We start from the raw sequence: 16,691 nt of genomic DNA, 5'->3' as shown, positions 1-16,691 counted from the left end.
ACAGAAACAAGACGAAGATATTAGTGATTTTTATTCCTGATTTGAGAAATGTTTTAGCATCAACAGTGGCCTCAAGACAAGTAGTGAGTCATACCCTCACCTTTTTGTTACTAAATTAGTCGAGAATTCAAGCCCACAAATTAAAAATCGAGTTTTGAAAGTCGAAAGTACCTGGCAAGCTAATACCCCGTCCCAGATGTTACAGATGCTCCAATACCACCAGAATAGGATCAGGGAAGAACAAGAACACGAGAGAAAACGTATGAAAGACACGAAAATGAAAGTACTAGTTGCACAATCTGTTCCTCAAGACAGTCAGAAGAGGGGTCCAAATCAAGCCAGTCATCCTGCAGCTCCCGTTAAAGGGAACTGCAATTATTGTAAACAGCCAGGTCATTTTATAAACGAGTGTGCAGTTCTGAAACACAACATAGCTACTGGTAAGACTAAAGAAAGACCACGTCCGCCTAGACAAGAACAAGTTTCACAGATTCCTCAGCCACAGAATGCGCCACAGACAGTTACAGCTCCGCAGCCTATTGCTGCAACACAGCACGTCACACAGCAGATGTACCAGTATGCACAGTCTGAGTATCCAGAGTACCAACAGTATTCATGAAACAGCCTAGAGAGGGAGATAGGCTTGCCTCTCATCGAGATACCTGTAGATCAAGAAGGTCCCTATGTTCACAGTCAAGTATTAGGGAAAGACAGAAAGTTTTTGATTGATACAGGGGCAAGTAGGACCACAATTAGTCACGCCGAAGTTCCAGGGGCTCCGCTCTCAGGCTCAAGAAATGTTTCCCTTGGATTTTCAGGAAAACCTATCGTAAATGAAATTTCAAAGCCAGTTACTCTAGAAGTAGGTCCATTGTCCCGCACTACTGATCTGTTACTTACTAAGTCATGTCCAGAAAACCTATTAGGCATTAAAACACTGAAAGAGTTAGGTGCAGTTATATGCTGTTCCCCAGAGGGAATACGATTGTTCCTACGTGACTTTAAGGGTCACTATGTATTACTAGATTTTGATTCAAGACTGTCTAATGTTCCACAGCATCTATGGGCGCAAGGTCCAACTGATGTTGGTTATATGCAAATCACACCCTATCGTGTGACTCTCAAGCCAGGTGTAGTGTTACCACGAATCAGACAGTACAGATTGCCACCTGAGGCTGTAGCAGCCTTATCCAAAATTATTGACGAGCTCATGGCTCAAGGAGTGGTTGTAGAAACTGACTCCAATGTATGTAATTCTCCGATCATTCCAGTCATGAAACGTACTGATCCAAATGCACCCCCAGTATATCGATTAGTGATTGACCTACGAGAACTTAATAAATGTATTATTCCGCAGTACCCAGTTGTCCCAGATATCTCTTCCCTATTGACAGCCATTGATTCCGAAGCCACGTTCTTCACTGTCATAGACCTCAAGAACGCATTTTTCAGTGTCCCTATTCATCCAGACAGCCAGTTCCTTTTCGGATTTTGTTTAAATGGAAGGAGCTATATGTTCACACGCGCTCCTCAAGGTTTCACAGAAAGCCCTAGCATTTACAGTCAAGCACTTAAAAGACAACTAGACAACATTCACATGCCAACTGACACTGCCCTGCTCCAGTATGTCGATGATCTCCTGATCACAGCCCGTTCTGAACGTGCTTGCGAGCGAGCATCCCTTACAGTCTTGTATTTCCTAGCCGAGATGGGGCACAAGGTGTCCCCTTCTAAGCTTCAATTCTGTGTCCAGCAAGTGGTCTACTTAGGACACTTACTGTCCAAGAGGGGTAGGCAGTTGACACCAGACCGTATCCAGTTAATAGCGAGTCTTCCTCAGCCCAAGACCCAGAAGGAGGTACGTGCTTTTATCGGCCTTACTTCTTACTGCAGACAATGGATTCCTCAGTATGCATTTCTAGCCAAGCCACTGATACAGTTAACGACACAGGAGGCAGCCGTATCGACTGTCCTCCCTTGGACATCTGAACATACACTTAGTTTCAATGAGTTAAAGAAAGCCCTATGCCAAGCTCCAGTTCTAGCGACACCGAACTACAGTAAGCCTTTTACACTTTTCGTCACTGAACGCGAAGGTACAGCATTATCTGTTCTCACACAAGATCAAGCAGGACAATACAAGCCCTGTGCTTATTTTTCGAGCACATTAGATCCTGTAGCCCAGGCTCTGCCTGCGTGCCTCAAGTCAGTTGCAGCCGCAGCCCTAGCTATCAGACAAAGTGATTCCATAGTCTTAGGACATACCTTGACAGTACAAGTTCCACATTCCGTGGAAGTTCTTTTAAACCGAACACAAACTCAGCACTTGACAATTGCACGTTTAACAGGTTATGAATTGACACTGTTCCAGCCACACATAGAAATCAGACGCTGCAACATCCTGAACCCTGCTACACTGTTACCATCAGTTACTTCGAATTCTGCCACACATGACTGTGTGGAAGTAGTTAACATTACGACAAAGCCAAGACAAGATCTGACAGATACTCCGTTACCAGACCCCGACCTGACACTTTATGTGGATGGTTCATGTATGAGAACAAGTACAGGAGAACTAGTCGCCGCGTATGCAGTGACTACTGACACCGAAGTTATTGAAACACACCGTATTGACACCCTGTCCGCTCAAGCAGCAGAGCTAGTTGCTCTGACACAAGCCTGCATACACGCCAAGAACTTGAAAGTTAATGTTTACACAGATTCACGCTACGCATTTGGAGTTGTACACGACTTCGGAGTGCTCTGGCAGGAGAGAGGTTTCATGACTTCTCATGGAACCAAGATTCAGCATGGTCTCCTTATTCAAGCTCTGTTAGATGCCATACATTTACCGACATCTATCGCTATCATGAAGTGCAAAGCACATACGAAAGTTACTGACATTATTTCTCAAGGTAACGATTTAGCAGATCGCACAGCCAAGCTTACAGCACAGACTCTAGACATTCCAGTTAACATGACACACACTCCAGATCCGATTACATGCATGACAGTTAAGGACCCTACACAAGATGTCATAGATATCCAGTTACATGCTACTCCTGAAGAAATCAAGAAATGGTCCGAACAAGGAGGGGTCCAGACAGATCAAGGATGGTTAACGAAGGGTAGAGCCACATGGTTTCTCCCCGACTCTATGGTTCAAGTCATTATTAATACCGCACATAGTCCAGCACATTTAGGAGAAAAAGCTATGTTAGACAGTATCCAGAACATTTGGTTCAACAAGCATTTACGAGCTGCAGCCAAGCAGAAAGTCCGTACCTGTATGATATGTTGTCAGTTTAATCCAGGTAAAAGTGTCCCGGTGGAACAAGGTGGATTCCAGCCCCCTGACCACCCTTTTGAAGTCCTCCAGATGGATTATATTCAGATGGAGCGATGTCGAGGTTTCAAGTATGTCCTTGTAGTTGTATGCGCTTTGTCCAGGTGGACAGAAGCATATCCAGTCCCAGATTACACAGCCGCGACCACTGCCAAGCAGTTGGTTCGTGAGTTCTTCCCCCGTTATGGACTCCCTAGAGTCGTATATTCTGATAACGGTCAGCCATTCTCATCTGAACTCATGAAGCACGTTTCCCTGTTGTTGGGGTACCAGTGGAAGTTTCATTGTGTACGCCATCCTGAAGCAGCCGGTCTCGTAGAGAGACATAACCAGACTCTGAAAATCCGAATTGCAAAAGTGTGTAAAGAGAAAGGTGTGGACTGGCTAGTAGCTCTACCAGTTGCTTTATTTTATATGCGCATGGTCGCACATTCCAGATCAGGTCTGTCCCCGTATGAGGTCGTTTTCGGCCGCCCCCCTAACATGTGGGGTACTCCTAGACCCCGAAGTATTACCGATGTTTCAAGTAATATGCTGACAGATTACCTAGCTTCCTTGATGTCTGCCCTCAACTCTTGTCGTTCACAGGTTGCCGCCGCATTTCCAGACAATACCGAGGTGGCACCGCATGAAATCGTTCCAGGATCCATGGTGTTGGTGAGGAATTTTGACAGATCAAGTCCGCTGGAGCGCCGCTGGAAGGAGCCCCGACAGGTCCTCCTCACCACCCGTAGAGCCGTGAAGTTGGAAGGTCGCAAAGGCTGGGTGCACCTTTCTCATATAAAAAAGTTTTATGGACTGAAACCCGTCTTAAAGAACATTTCCCAGGATTTGAAGGATTGCCAAAATATTGTTCTCAAGGACTGTCCCGCAAAAGACATTGCTACAAACCCTCCCCTGTTAGAGAAAACTCTGCAACAGGAGTATAAGTTAAAACTCCGGTCTAGTAAAATAAGTCAGTCAGTTTGATTGTCTAAGTCCTCCCCTAGGTGAAACGGTTAGACTGTTTCTGACATGTATAAAATAGACCCCCATAGTGAGAGAGTCAGTCAAAACTCAATCCGATGTATCATTTTTCTATGTTTCATATTATTTCTCAGCATTATGATTTCCTGCACCAGTTATGCATTTTACCTGTATCTTCCAGTTCCTCATGTAAATATGTCTTCTAATGCTACTGTAGAGCACATGTTTAGTGACCTACCTCCCCATGAACTCTCTTACCGCCTCGCTATGAAAAATAATTCTTTCATCCGCATGTTACATTACTCACATCAGACCAGCAATGCCACTAATTGTTGGGTGTGTGGTCGACTCCCCCCTTTCCAGATACCGAAGGGAGTTCTGCCACTTTTTCCTTATCCATTTTCACATAATGGTTCGTGTGGAGCATGGTCCACGTTAACGTCATCCTCAACAGATATGTCTTTTCTTAACAGTACATGTTTTCCAGACAAGCAAGGTCTTCCCCACAGAACCGGGTTAGATCTAGAAAATGAAGTATATAATTTAGGTAACTATTCTTCGAATTTCATGGTCCTGAATGTTCAGTCTGATACTACTCCAGACTTACCTGCTATTTCAGTACTGCCAGTCAAAGGTGAATTATGTGTCCGAAATTATGGTTCCGTACATGTAGGACATAGTGATTGTACTACTATTGTCAAGTATAGTGACAGTGGGAAATCCATTTTCAAAGCTTCACGTCATTCTTATTTTATTTGTGGTCAAAATGCATATGTTCGTCTGCCCCTCGATTGGGAGGGAACCTGTTACATTGCCTTCCTACTGCCACCTGTTTTCCTAGCCCCACCTGATTATCATAGAAACACACATCTAGTACACATTAGACATAGAAGGGAGTCCCCAATTGTCGATTATACTGAAACTGCTCTAGAACAGTATACAGATTTCAACAGAGGTTTCTTTTTCTTTATAGGACCTATCCAGAATAGTAAGCTAATCCGTAGGTTAACCAGAACCCTCGAAGCTGTAGTAAATGAGACTGCCTCTGCTCTAGGTAATTTAACTGAAGAGCAATCTGCTATGAGATTTGTCGTTTTACAGAATCGTCTCGTCCTTGACGTCATACTGGCCGATAGGGGCGGGGCCTGTAGAGTCATCGGATCTAGTTGCTGCATTTTCATTCCAAATAACGCACCGTCTGTTTATTCAGCTATAACCAGACTCCATAGAATTGCCCATCTGTTACACCAAGATCCAGGCACCTGGACATGGTCCGGTTGGTTCTGGAATATAATTTCCGCCTGGGGATGGAAAGTCTTGTCCTTTCTAGGTATTGCAGTAGCGATCATATTCAGCTGCTGCCTCTGTATACAATGTGGCCCTGCGATTTGCGGCATTTGTGCTACCTCTTGTATTCCTAGTCCCAAGCCCCGTTCTAAATCCCGTTCCAGGATAATTCGAGACGAGCAAATGATACTGTATGAAATGATAGATGGTATCATGAATATTGATGTTTCCTGATGGAAACGTAGTGACAAGGAGGGAATGTGGAAAAGTAAATTTTGCCATGTTCTGTGTCCCTACGTGTCATCCATCATATGTTATGTATGCATGATTAAATATGCATATGCATTCCCCATGTTCGATTCAAGACGCAATTATAGTTGTGTCCACCTCTAGTATGCCAGTTTCCAGTTCTCGTGAATACTACGAATACCAGGTCTATGTAAAGCTACGTTGCCACGTTTCTCAGTGTGCACGTTATTCCATTATAAAGTCCCCGTTTCTAGGCCTCAAAAGGGCCTGGACACCAGATTCAGCTCCTGTCTCCTGAAGCCTCGCTGAGGAGCGATACAGCCCCCACCTGTATCCTCGACCCTTCACTTACTTCCTGCCTCGCAGTGCCCGGCTCACCCTGGCTCTGCCTCTGAGTCTGCCAAGAATATGTTATGATTCCAGTTATCAGTTCAGTCCTCCTTCTCTGCATTCCTAAAGCTACTGAATCGCATCAATAGTTTCCGTCATTGTCTAGCCTTCACGTCTCCACGTTAGAGAAATACTGCATTTAATGGTCATTTAATATTCTTCATCACGCACTACATGTAGAATAATGCATGGTCCAGTCTTAGAATCAAGTTAGCCTTTCCCCTCCTGACTTCTAGTTTATATCAACATGTTCTCTAAACATCAGATACTAGATACTGCTTAGGTACATGTCGCCCTGACTCTCCAGACTTCAGTCTCTGCTCCTAGCACAGAGTTCATAGCCCCCAGCTTCTCCTAGTACCACGTCATTGCTAGTTTGCGCGCACCATCAGGTTAGAGGTCCCGGCTCCTCAGGTAGCCCCCTCCACGGTTTCCGCCCCATTCATGACATATTCTGTTACGTTTGCATCACATGTCTATGTATACGCCCTGTTACACCTCTTTTCACCCTTATCTTTCGCGACTGCTACGCGCCACGCCTTTTGCTCCACCCACTGCTACGCCTATTGCAATGTAATGTTATGTGTTTGCGTTATGTATATATGCTCATGCACTGTTATTAAAAAAGTTATTCCCTTGTCCCGATCCTGACCCCGGCAGCGCTGCTGGGCCTTGCCATCCTATTCCTGTATTTGCTGTATTAAACCTGCAAAAAACTCCTACTACCTCGAATCTTGACTCTTATTTATTGAGCTATCTGTTATTCATTTATTCATTCAAAAATAGGGTATTATTTATTTATTTACCACACCCCCTTGTTATATATTCCCTTGATTCTACTGTAAAGCGCTCTGATACCCTCACAAGTCTGGTTTGCGCTCTATAAAACACTAAATAAATATATAAAATGAATAAACGCATAGCCGCCCTGCGTGGCTTTTCATGATTTTGTAAATACCTCCCCTTTCCATATATCACTTTGCGTGGAAGCGGCATACCATGGGTGTTGCTGTGGGTGTTACCACGCAACACCCATGGATTCTGCCGCATTCCCAGATTTACAATATTTTGTAAACATGGGAATCGGTCAGAATCCTATCCCTCCCCTGGGTATAATAAGGAGAAATACTTATATTTCTCCTAATTTTTTCCTTTTTCTATGAGTGCTGTAGTCTGTAGCACGCATAGAAAGAGGAAAATGCCATCAATTATTGTTTTGTGCAGGAAGGTGTCCCTTCCTGCACGACAACAATCATCCCTGCAACGCAGGCATCCTTGCACTCAGTGCAAGGGTGCCTGCATTGGCGCATGGCAGCCAATTGTGCGCAAGTTCAGGGGAAAGCAAAGGGGTGCTTCGCATTTCTGTAAATACGACGCATCCCTGTGCTTTTAAAACGACACTGCTTGGCGCAGCAAGATGACTTGCAGCACTGGGCTGATCATTTTGTTGCAAATGAGGCCCAATGTGCATGCCAAACTGCAGGCAGAGGATGTGTGAAGCAAAGTAAACAAGCCAGAAATTAACGTGGCTTCAACTCCCTGCAGACTGGATATGTGCAATTTGACCCTACCTCACTATCACGCGTATCTGTCTTAATACCTATTTGTACAAGTCTGCAACAGAAGGAATCGCAAAACTGCTCTCAATTCCATCACTTATGGCACTTCTGAAGACTTATCACCAGATCACAGATTTGTCTCTGGAAATGGCATAACTAATTTCAGCAATTACTTGGTGTTGTCCCCTACTGTGTGTGGACCATTTCTAGAGAGCAGAGGGGGCCAGTGGAAAACATGTCAGCCACAAGGGAGCCGGTGGCACACTTTCCCAACTTATATCTAAGGGGGAGGACCAGGGAAGATTGCAAAGGATAATTTGCCATTTTTTACACATGTCCCAATTCTTCCTTATTCTAAATGACCCCCATTACTCATAATGCAAAAACTAACATACTCTGGGCAATACAGAGCGACTTTGCAGGAAAAATGCCCCAAGCAGTAAAAGAAAATATTCAACTTTTTTTGTTATTGTTCAATAGATCGTCTCTAATAACTTTTAACTAAAAAAAAAAAAAAACACAAGTATATGAAGGATTGTGCATGCACATATCTTCATTTCAACCCCATAGGCCATTTGCAGATTGAGAATACAGTTAAATATTTGTATAAACATACCCTGGGAGAGTGCAGCGGCTGCACATAGTTATCCAATCTATCAATCAATCAATCGAGGTTGGTAGAGCGCAGCTACTCACCCGAATGGGTCTCCAGGCACTGGGGAATAGCGGGGGTTGCATGCGGCTCCTCGGCATTCAGGGGTAGCGTCGGAGGCCAGGGGGTAGGAGGACTTCCCTGTCCTAACGGGTACGAACGGGGCTGGGCGCTCATGGTGATTCATCGAAGAGCTAGGTCTTGAGGTCCTTCAGGAACTTAGAGAGAATTAGTGTCTGGCAGAGGTGGAGAGGGAGGGAGTTTCATGCTTTAGCCGCGAGGTAGGAGTAGGAGCGACCTCCTGTTCTCATCTTCTTGATGCGTGGTACTGTTGCGAGGGAGAGCTGGGCTGAGCGGAGGGATCTTTTGGATGCGTGGAATGAGAGGCGATGGTTCATGTAGGCGGGCCGGTGTTGAGGAGGGCTTTGTGGGCATGGGTGAGAAGCTTGAAGGGGATTCACTACTCGTTGGGGAGCCAGTGTAGTGCCCGCAGGTCTTGGGTGATGTGGCAGTGGCGCTGTAGGTTCAGGACTAGTCTGGCGGCGGCACTCTGGATGTTATGGAGTTTGCAGGTGAGGTGCTTGTTGATCCCGGCATAGCGTATGTTGCCGTAGTCCAGTCAATTGATATACAATTCACTGAGGCCATTAACGCTCTATACAAAAGCACAAAATGATTGAGTCAACCAACCATTACAAATACATTCAAAATTCACAGCTACCTAAAGGTGCACATAAATCCCAGAAAGGAAATCAATAGTTTTTGGAATCAACTGATGTTACAGGCTAGTGTTTCCCAGACTTTTTCGACCCGCGACTCGCTTGACCCATTGGCCATTGGCCGCGGCTGCCCACTATGTTACTTTTTGTGGGAGGGTGGGGTATGTAAGCCCGGTCTCTGGAGTACTTTCTTTTTTCTCCCTAAAAATAATTGGGATGAAGCTGATGAAGGCATTATAATCATATACCCAGGGTGTTTCGTATTACTAAGGTGTCTCATCTCAAAACAAATATTCCTAGTTACACGTCTTTGCCTATGCCTTTTCTAGAGAACCCTCGCAAACTTTATCCCACTTAAAGTACTAGATAGCACCCCTATGCATGTGAGCTCCATTACCAAAGTGTTTCTGCACTTGAAGAATATTACATGCTGTTCTATTTCTAACCATGTCATGTGTGCTTACACACGTGTCTCAGCAAGGTGACTCACGATTTTGTAAACCAAATGCAGCTTTATTTTAGCTGTCTCCTCCCTAAAATTTCCTCCAATTCAATGCAAGGCAAACAAATTCTTCAGATTTTTTTTAAGCGTCCATCTTTCTTGCTTCCAAATGTTGGCATTATGTTGTTTATAGTGCTTATGGAGAGAGCAGGCCTGTATGAAATGTGTGTGCACTGGAAGAAATGTGTACTGCAAGTACCTATGGTTCAAGTTCACATGTCAATACTTAATAACGCTTTTTTGAGGGCTCAAAAAGGAATTCCAGGGCTCACGTTGGGTTTGGGGTGCAAAGGTTAGTTTTGGGTTGCACTCAATGGAAAGTGGGAAAGTGATAATAATGCACCGCTATGCAACACCTACTCTACTGTTGCAATGTGCCTAGTAATAGTATGCATTGGAATGGAATACAATGTTATGGCATGCGTCGCTACCACGTATGTGCCTTTGGCACACAAGTGATACGCCAGCTGTGCATGGGCGCACAGCGGCTTCCATTGAGAAGTGCTGGGGGGGCAGGACAGCTGTGAGATGGTAAACGCTGGAAAGAACACTGGATGTGGAATGGATGCAGGGATGTGTGTGTGTGAGCGAGTGTTGTAAATATTTTAATAAGGGAAGTCTTACCTCGAAGCTGGGTCCCGTGTCTTCGTTGGTCCTGCTCTCCTGTGTCTGCTTCCAGGAACAGGAAGTAGGCAGCCAGGCTCCCTTCCCTGAGCCAATCACAAAGTTGTGATGTGGCGGTGGGATTGGTAGTTGGCAATGGAACAAGACATACAGCCAGGGGCTAGATGGGTGGTCTTGTTCTCCATGCAGGCTGTAATGCAGCCAACATTACAAACAGGGAAGTGCAGATGACTTCTTTGGGCGGCCTGAGTGGGCCGACCAAATGGTCATTGCGCACTTGAATGGGCATGCCAATCCGCCCATGCCTTGCCCCGTGCTTGGAGCAGTCCTTCCCACCAGCGAAGGAAACATAGCACGGTTACATCAGTAAGTTATCATCATGGATGATTGTTCCTCCTCTGCACTGCTTGAAAGCAGTGGGGCGGCGCTCTTCCGCCATAGCAGATGAGCCGCCACTGGGGGTGCGTCATCTACGTGTGCTAGGCCTGGGCAACTCGGCCCTCAGGCGTCCTGCGCTACGCGTCCCCCCTTCTCCTTACCTGGACATTGACACTGTGGTGCAATCTGCCTTTGAAAAAAACGAAACTATTAACGAGTCTAACAAAATAAATCAGGCGTCTTCTCTTACTTTGGGAGTGTTAGAACATGAGGATCCAGTGAAATATGGAGGTCATCTCCCTCAATCTGCCATCAATTAAGCACCACTTTTCTAACTTTAGGCATGTCATTTACAAATCATCGACATCATGCGTTTAAGTCTAATTAGTTTAACTGAAGCCAACAAACCCTTCAACGTTAAATGCATTAAATTGCTTGGTGCACGGCTCTCCTGGCTAGTTTTGACAGCTCGCCAGGGAGCCACGGCACACAAATTGGGAACCACTGCTATAGGCCTTCCTCCTTTGTGGTGGTAATAGAGAAGATCATACACGAAACTTCAAAAATGTAGGAGAAATAGAAGTACTGAAATCTAAGGACGGGTACATTGCTAGAAGATTTATAATAAAACTGGTACCAAGATTAGGAAACATGCTATTGTAACACAGATGAGGGATGATCTTTCTGTTGGGTAGCATTCGTGCCTTTGGTCAGTGCGATAGCTGGTTAGGCACTGCTCTCTTGTGGTACATTTTGGTTATTTTCTATGAAGGAACTGAACCAGTACAGTTAAATCCACGTCTGCCTACATCAGAAAGCTTGAAAGCTGCCTTCACACCGCAACTCTTCCACACATAAATGGTGTCATACACTGCTACTACTATAAAAAGCAGAGAACTCACACTCCCTATAATAAAGTTAAAGGTAAACTGATCAAAAGTAATGTTGCATCTCAACAATGGTTTAAATAACAAGCACTCTCACAGCTCATTTAGTGTAGTGTAATGCTCCTTCATTACTCATTTCAGTGCATGTAGATTGTATTGTAATTGTATTGTAATTGCATTTATATAGCACTTACTACCCCTGACTAGAAGTGCTTTTCGGCGAGTAGGACGCTACTCCTAGACCCAAGAAGGATTAGTGTTGAATTAGTATAGTGAAATATGAAAGTAATTTGAGTGGTGGATAGGTTAGAAAGTTATTTGGATTCAGAAGGATAACGGAGGGATAGAAAAGGGAAAAAGGTTTGCATTTATGTAGCGCTTGTTAACCCTGATGGGGTGTTGAAGCACTTTTTTTGGCTAGTAGCATGCTACTCCGAACCCATAAAGGATTAGTGGTGAATTAGTATAGTGAAATAGGAAAGTCATTTGAGTGATGGATATTAGTGAGTTATTTGGATTGAGAAGGATAGCGGAGGGATAGAATGGGGGGAAAATGTTTGCATTTATATGGCGCTTGTTACCCCTGTTGGTGGGTTGGAGTGCTGTTTTGGTGAGTAGCACGCTACTCCGGAACCCATTAAAGGATTAGTGTTGAGTTAGTATAGTGAAATATGAAAGTAATTTGAGTGTTGGATGATGTTAGTTGGTTATTTGGATTGTAAAGGGTAGCAGAAGGATAGATGAGGGACCGAGGTATGCATACATATATATATACCGCTTGTTACTCTTGATGGGTTGTTGAAGCGCTTTTTCAGCGAGTAGCACGCTACTCCCGAACCCATAAAGTATTAGAGGATCACTCCCTTAGGACATGCTATTACCTTGTCTAATGCGCGGTGTGTGGATATTGTGAGGGCTAGCAGGGACAGGTCCGAAAGAGAGACTCGGGATCCGAGCCTTTGTAAATTGAAAGCGCTTGTTCTACACTTCTGTGGAATGAAGGGAGCACCCTTCTAATGCGCTCACAGGGTGCACTCAGGGAAGCAAAAGGAAGGAAGGGGTTAAAGGTGGATGGATGGTGGGAAGGTGACTCAGTGAGGGAAAAGGAGATAAATCCCCCAAAAAAGCAGATTACCTAGGAGAGAGGAGGTGGCATAACATCCAGAGCTTAGTGAGAGAAAAGGGTAGTCACTAGCACTCCTCTGAATTAGGGGCTTGTCTAACTTTTTCAAAAGTAAAACATATGCTTTTCTATCTATGGCATGCTACTTGGTGTCTTAGGGCTGCCTGTCCCTAAGGTATCTAAATTAAAGAGTGTGGGTGTGAGACACACTGTCACGACCGGACCAAGAGCACAGCTGGGGAGAATCTATTTCAAACTTCTTGCACAAATGTTTTTAACACAAATTCAACTTCTTGCATGCTAAAAAAAATTCACATTACAAATCATCTTTGGTTTATCAATGCTTATATAATTTCAGTTTTCATTGATAATAGTTATGTCTTTTTTTCATATTTTTTATATTTACATATTGTTCAGTGAAAAGTCATTCCTTCATGACTAAATTCATAACCGATTACATAGATCATAAACATATGGTAGTAATTACATCAATTTTGTTAACACGAATATACTGATGGCGATTGATGGTTGTTGGCCCGATGCATTTCGGGACATGTAGTCCCTTCCTCAGGGGCCACTGTAAATAAAACAATGTAGAGAAACAATATAATTGCACATATCATGATGTCATTAAAACGTTTCTACATTTCTACTGAGTCCAGTTATATTAAGCCAACTAAAAAGATCGGATCACACAAGTCACAACGTGCGGCATATGTTAATCATGATAATCCACGTGAAATTTCCTATATCTACCCTGTAGGGTTGTACGGAGTAAGTCAACTAGATGATAGAAGAGTACTAAATTGTTGCAAAGACAAAGATAGTAGAGATTAAACGTGTGTAGATAAAAAACACGAGGTGTGAGTTATCAACTTCAGCTACTACGTGCTGTGAAGAAGACTAAAGCGACAGAGAAGTGAACAACTGCTAGTTCTTTTGCTCATCCCAAAACCTCCTCCTACTACTATGAACAGCCGCTCAACGCCCATAGGACTCAAAGGGCTTCAGCCCCGCCCTCCTACCCCCCTGTCATCTGTGTCAGCCCGGGATGAGACAGCTTCCCAGGCACACACAAAGACAGTTTTTGAGCTGCTGTAGGCTGGCTGGTCTGGCGTCCATCTTATTGCAGCCACACCCCAGTACTTCACAGGTCTTTAAAAGTCCATTTACTTGATAAGGAGGCTTTGCTGTTTTTCACCCCTTCTTAGAGCCCCTGCATCTCCACTCTGCCTATTGCTGGAAGAATTACCCCCCCCCCCCTCCGAAATTTTTATGAGACCCCCCCCCTCGAATTTTGGATCTGGTTGCACTTTGGACTATGATCTCCCACTAAACACTTTCCAGACCCTTCCCTTTTCTATCCCTCCATTATCCTTTTCAATCCAACAGACTTGCATGTCCACCGGTCAAATTAATTCATATTTCCCTATACTAATTCACCACTAATCCTTTTGGGGTTCTGTAGTAGCATGCTACTCGCCAAAAAGTGCTATGATGCCTCAGCAGGGGTAGTAAGCGCTATACAAATACAATTACATTGCATGGAGAAATAAAAAGGTAGAAACACAGCCTGTGGAAATACTAAATACTCATAGACTGTACGCACTATGAAGGAAAACATTAAATATAAACAGGGTCTGCATCGCTTGTATTGGTTACTTTAAGGGTTTTTACAGTAAAGTCCTTGTTGAGCAATGGAAAATTGTTTCTCCCTTTAAATAGGGAGCCGTTTCAAAGTTAATTTTGAATTACTGCCGCACCTGAGATCCACTGTTCAAACCCTTGGTCCTCTATTGTTATGGTACTGACAAGCTGTACAACGAAAGAACATTGCTCCTGGTTTTACTAGCAGTTTAGAAATGGATACTTCAGCATTTTCATAAGTAATTGCAGCATCATTTTTGTAGATTATGAATTAAGTTTATCTTGGTTTGCAAACTGCGCCATCTAGTGGTTGAAATGTAAAGGTGAGATTTGTGAATTATTTTCTCAATGCTCTCTAGCCCCTTCAGTGCTAATGACGGCTCCTGCTCGTCACGATTCCAGTAGGGAAGGTGTTGGTACATTCCTTATGTTGGAGCGCCATCTAGAGCAAGTCCGGTAGATAATGTGTTTGCAATAGTAGCGCGCAATGCTTTCCAATGGGGCGACCAGATTGCCGGGCTGACATGGAAGGCCTGAGGCCCAGGGGAGGGCGGCCTCCCCATCCCGGGCGCTGTCCTTGGTCCTGCTGCGTGGCAGAGTGCCCGGGACGGGGTCCTGGAGGGCCCGGGGAGGCTTCCCCCTGCGCCTCCGGGCTTGGGAGCCCAGGCTGGGTCCAGGGGCCCGGCCGGGCCCCGGGTCGGGTGCCACGGCCCTGGGCCCTGTCTCCCAGCCTGCCGCACTGCCAAGGGCCCGGAAAGGGGTTCCGGTGTGCCCGGGGAGCCTCCCCTTGCTTGGCTGGGTTCAGGAGCAGTGGCTAGGGCCCCTGAGGGCCCGGGGAGGGCGGCCTCCCCACCCCGGGCTCTGTCCTTGGTCCTGCTGCGTGGCAGGGTGCCCGGGATGGGGTCCGGAGGGACCGGGGAGGCGTCCCATGCACCTCTGGGCTTGGGAGCCCCGGCTGCGTCCAGGGGCCCGGCCGGGCCCCGGGTCGGTTTCTCCGGCCCTGGGCCCTGTCTCCCAGCCTGCCGCACTGCCAAGGGCCCGGGAAGGGGTTCCGATGTGCCCGGGGAGCCTCCCCTTGCTTGGCTGGGTTCAGGAGCAGTGGCTAGGGCCCCTGAGGGCCCGGGGAGGGCGGCCTCCCCACCCCGGGCTCTGTCCTTGGTCCTGCTGCGTGGCAGGGTGCCCGGGACGGGGTCCGGAGGGACCGGGGAGGCGTCCCATGCACCTCCGGGCTTGGGAGCCCCGGCTGCGTCCAGGGGCCCGGCCGGGCCCCGGGTCGGTTTCTCCGGCCCTGGGCCCTGTCTCCCAGCCTGCCGCACTGCCAAGGGCCCGGGAAGGGGTTCCGGTGTGCCCGGGGAGCCTCCCCTTGCTTGGCGGGGTTCAGGAGCAGTGGCTAGGGCCCCTGAGGGCCCGGGGAGGGTGGCCTCCCCACCCCGGGCTCTGTCCTTGGTCCTGCTGCGTGGCAGGGTGCCCGGGACGGGGTCCGGAGGGACCGGGGAGGCGTCCCATGCACCTCCGGGCTTGGGAGCCCCGGCTGCGTCCAGGGGCCCGGCCGGGCCCCGGGTCGGTTTCTCCGGCCCTGGGCCCTGTCTCCCAGCGTGCCGCACTGCCAAGGGCCCGGGAAGGGGTTCCGATGTGCCCGGGGAGCCTCCCCTTGCTTGGCTGGGTTCAGGAGCAGTGGCTAGGGCCCCTGAGGGCCCGGGGAGGGCGGCCTCCCCACCCCGGGCTCTGTCCTTAGTCCTGCTGCGTGGCAGGGTGCCCGGGACGGGGTCCGGAGGGACCGGGGAGGCGTCCCATGCACCTCCGGGCTTGGGAGCCCCGGCTGCGTCCAGGGGCCCGGCCGGGCCCCGGGTTGGTTTCTCCGGCCCTGGGCCCTGTCTCCCAGCCTGCCGCACTGCCAAGGGCCCGGGAAGGGGTTCCGGTGTGCCCGGGGAGCCTCCCCTTGCTTGGCTGGGTTCAGGAGCAGTGGCTAGGGCCCCTGAGGGCCCGGGGAGGGCGGCCTCCCCACCCCGGGCTCTGTCCTTGGTCCTGCTGCGTGGCAGGGTGCCCGGGACGGGGTCCGGAGGGACCGGGGAGGCGTCCCATGCGCCTCCGGGCTTGGGAGCCCCGGCTGGGTCCAGGGGCCCGGGCGGGCCCCGGGTCGGGTGCTCAGGCCCTGGGCCCTGTCTCCCAGCCTGCCGCACTGCCAAGGGCCCGGAAAGGGGTTCCGATGTGCCCGGGGAGCCTCCCCTTGCTTGTCTGTGTTCAGGAGCTCCATCCGGGGCCCCTGAGGGCCCCGGGGAGGGTGGCCTCCCCACCCCGGGCTCCGTCCTGGGTCCTGCCGCGGGGCAGGGTGCCCGGGACGGGGTCCGGCGGGCCCGGGGAG

Source organism: Lissotriton helveticus, chromosome 3_1 (genome assembly GCF_964261635.1).
Source record: "Lissotriton helveticus chromosome 3_1, aLisHel1.1, whole genome shotgun sequence".
Lineage (NCBI taxonomy): Eukaryota > Metazoa > Chordata > Amphibia > Caudata > Salamandridae > Lissotriton > Lissotriton helveticus.
The sequence above is the reverse complement of the archived record's forward strand: the minus strand, read 5'-3'. Positions refer to the sequence as shown.